Consider the following 3,827-nt stretch of genomic DNA (forward strand, 5'->3'; position numbering starts at 1 on the left):
GTAGATATCATTTACAAAATAGTACTGTAATTTTAATTACAGTACTATTCTGTGATTTTCATTTCTATTTACAGCAATTTCATGTTAATATCTCCTATTACTGTGATTTTAATTACAGCACTTTTCTGTGATTTTTATTTCCATTTACAGCAATTTCATATTGATATCTACTATTGCTGTAATTTTTATTACACTACTATTCAGTGATTTTCATTTCCATTTACAGCCCTGTCTTGTAAATTTAATTCACAGTATTTCGCTTTCAATATAGCAATCTAATGGCAGCACTACATTTGATCTAGCTACTTAAAAACAGAGCAAATGCAATTTAGTATAAAACATTTTATTTGGCTGATCAAACATTTTTTGAACAGACAATGTTCTAGCATTTCAGAACAAATGCAAAAAGGGATTTCAGCTGGGACATATTTAGACCAACAAAACATTCCTCACACTGCCGTCCCTCTCCTCCCTCTCTTCCCACTCCACCTTTTCCTGCTGCTCTGTCCCTTTTACTATAAAACATTCTATTAGAACATATTAAGACCAACAAAACATTCCTCACACTGCCGTCCCTCTCCTCCCTCTCTTCCCACTCCACCTTTTCCTGCTGCTCTGTCCCTTTTACTATAAAACATTCTATTAGAATATATTAAGATATTATTAGAAGATATCTTTCTCTCAATTTTCCTGCTCCTCCGCCCCTTTTAATATAAAACATTCTATTAGAACAGTTTTAGACGAACTGAACATTCCTCACACCACCATCCCTTTCTTCTTTCTCTCCCCTTTCCTGCTCCTCTGTCCCTCTCACCTCCTTCCCTATGTGTATGTGTGTGTGTGTGAGAGGGGGTACGTGTTGACTAATTTACAAAGTCCCACTTGTAATCCATAAGCTTGCGCAGAAGTGTGGCAACGTGTGGATTGACATTGTGTGGCTTCTTTTGCACTTCTCTTCCAGTCTTCTTTGACACCACTTTTCCTTGTTTGGCTCTCGTACCCCTCTCAGGATTTATATCGATGAACCGTCTGAAATTTTTAGATGGAAAACACAAAAAAATGCACAAAATAAATACATGCACTTAGCAATCCGATATCCTCTACTGCCTCTGACATTGTGTGTGTTATGAAGTTCCATACATATCAAAATACGTGTACAATTGAGCGTGTCACAAGTGCATGCTTTGAGCACATTGCGGCTTCTCAGGAAAATGCAATTGAGCCTCCACTAAAAAGGCACGGGATTCACAGGTGAATCTCCTGAGAGTCATGCATGAAACAGGCAACATGGAAGTAGTACTATTTGTATGTAGGTGAAAGTGTGAGAGCTGCTGACCTTTGAATGAACTCCAGCGTACAAGCCGCCTCATCCTGGTACTGCAGGTTAAAGTTGTAATATGACGCAAAAAGCACTGCAAGGCCAGACACAAAGGTGGTCCCCTCACACACCACCTGGCCCTCAATGCTCAGCATCCAGTGCCGAGTATCACCTGAAACAAATAATTTAGGATTTCATATATTTCCAATAAAGAACAATGAAAGATTAATGGTTATGACTGGTAGCATTTGATACAATATACTTAGAGCACATACCAACCAGTATCAACCGAGGACTGGCAGGCAGGATAAGTGCCTCTTCGACATCAGCAGCTGATGCACCTGCCTGCAGAAAAAAACCCCAATTATTTGTGAATTCTTACCTTGCTCACAACATTGACCTAGTCTAGTAGAAATGGCTGTGGAATCCCACAAACTGACACATTTCCTACTGAACAGGAAAAGTCCATTCCATTTCATCAGCTTACAGATATAAACAAAACAATAACATGATACAAAAGTCAAAAAATAAAGAAATCTTCCCAACCTGATTTGACTAATTTGATGACCTGCCCGTTTGATAATGTTCCAATTACATTCAAAACAAAAACTGTCCTGCCCTAGGATTCCACAACCATTTCACCTGGACTTAAACGCAACAGACTCTTAAAAAAAGCATGACACACATGCAAGATGTCAGCCACATGCATCCGCATGTCTTTGGACCATTGCCTGTGTCTTGGCTGTGCATGTCCTAAGAAATGAACATGGTGAAGTAATTATTGATAATCACTGAGTACCTACAAGCAGAAATACACACAGACAATGCAAGCAATGTCACACAACAAGCATTAATAAAAGACAGGTGCACTTAAGAGAAAGGAACTTACATCAGCTTGAAGGAGAAGTCCTTCCTTGTCCTCCTTGAAGTGGGCCAAGAGAAGTGGCACAGTGGAGGAGGCTACATCAACTCCCTCTCCTGGCAGGGCAGACTGGACATCTTTGTTGCTTGCCTTCCGCTTCAACAACTCAACAAGTGGTGCACCCCACTCAGCGAGTGACTGCTCCAGCTGTCTGCGGGCATCTTTCTCCGTCAGAAGTTTGAAATGTGTCAGCATGCCGCTTGGAATGAAAAGAAAAGGCCAAGCTTTTTTCAAATCCCCAATGGTAGGGGCTGGGGTGGCATTTATCATGTGACGCTGCAGACTGTACGTTGACTTCATCAGTTGATTCACTTCTCCTCTTTCTCCACCGGCTACACCCTCTTGTAAGAAGAGCTCCACCATCCTGTTCCTTTCTTCTTCAAGATGCTCACGGGTATCACCAGGCGCTGTATCTGGTTGCCAACTTGTACAGCCGTACATGTCAGTGTACCCTCTCTTTCGTGTGCCACTTTCTGCTCTAGAAGAACGGCGGTGTGCCAAGTAGTTGCCCCTATTCAGGTGCTCTATGCGGCTTTTCAGCTGCGCCAGAAGTGATGCGTACTTAACACCTGATCCTTCTGTATCTATATCTTCAAAGCTCTTTGGATACTGCCTGACTATGTTACGACAGATTGATTGACACTGTGCTCTGGTGGGGTTGGCCTCAATCTTTCGTATTTCATCAGCAAGAATTCGAATCATTTGCCGGCGATGAGCAGGGAGTGGTCTCTGTTCCTTTTCAAGGGCCAATTGAAGTCCTTCTGGCATATTGCCCCACTGAACCTCAAATGTCTCTGACCAGGTGATGGATGCGAGAGATCTCGTGGAGGAACTTGATGTGGTGGAATGTCTTGGGGTGGTTGAGGCTGAGGAGCTTGATAGTGAGCTGGAGTCATTGGCGTGGCTCGATGACAGGACTGAACGGTTTGCAGTGTGGCCCTCTGGCTCTGAAATACAAGGCACTAAGTACAGAAAAGTACACAAAATATCAATAGGATAAAAATATCACGAGGCAAACCGGCTCTCCAAAACATATCTAAGGATATATACTAGTACTAGTCCAAGTAGTTCTTGTTCAAACCTTAACCAACTGTATAATAGTAGGTGGATTTTGTCCAAAATTGTTACGCAGCAGATAAAAGAACCAAATTTGTTACACATGTCCATTAAGGGTGGTCAGAAAAGTGACCCCAAATGACTTAAAAAAAAAATAATAAAAAAAAGTTGATTGAAATTGGCCTATGTTTTTTAAGCTACAGTGGCACACCTGAAGTACACGGTCCAACACCAGTCACATTTGTTAATATTTTAGTATGTCCTTTCATGGGAAAACACAAGAAATGACACTTTGGAACAATGTGAAGTGGTCAGTGTACAGTGTAACAGGGCAAATTTACTGTCCTGGAAAATAACTCAGAGCCACTGGCAACAAAAGCGAGTACACTAAAAAAGCTGCAGTGCGCCGATGGGTTATGACTTGCAGTGACTGTTTAAAAATGTATTTAATATGTTTAGTCAGTATACTCTCTACCGGTGTTGTCAAAAGTTTATTACTGTGTGGGGAAAATTCCACACCATGGCCTCCCT

At 41.5% G+C, this 3,827-nt stretch overlaps 1 long non-coding RNA gene across 1 annotated transcript; it reads right to left on the bottom strand.

Annotated features, from left to right (window-relative positions):
• Nucleotides 1-854: 854 nt before the first annotated feature.
• Nucleotides 855-3,326, bottom strand: LOC143336523 (uncharacterized). Its single transcript, XR_013078535.1, has 3 exons — nt 2,208-3,326; nt 1,337-1,490; nt 855-1,029 (listed from the first exon to the last, which is right to left on the bottom strand). It is a non-coding gene; the product is annotated as an uncharacterized LOC143336523 (long non-coding RNA).
• Nucleotides 3,327-3,827: the final 501 nt, after the last annotated feature.

Source organism: Chaetodon auriga, chromosome 18 (genome assembly GCF_051107435.1).
Source record: "Chaetodon auriga isolate fChaAug3 chromosome 18, fChaAug3.hap1, whole genome shotgun sequence".
Lineage (NCBI taxonomy): Eukaryota > Metazoa > Chordata > Actinopteri > Chaetodontiformes > Chaetodontidae > Chaetodon > Chaetodon auriga.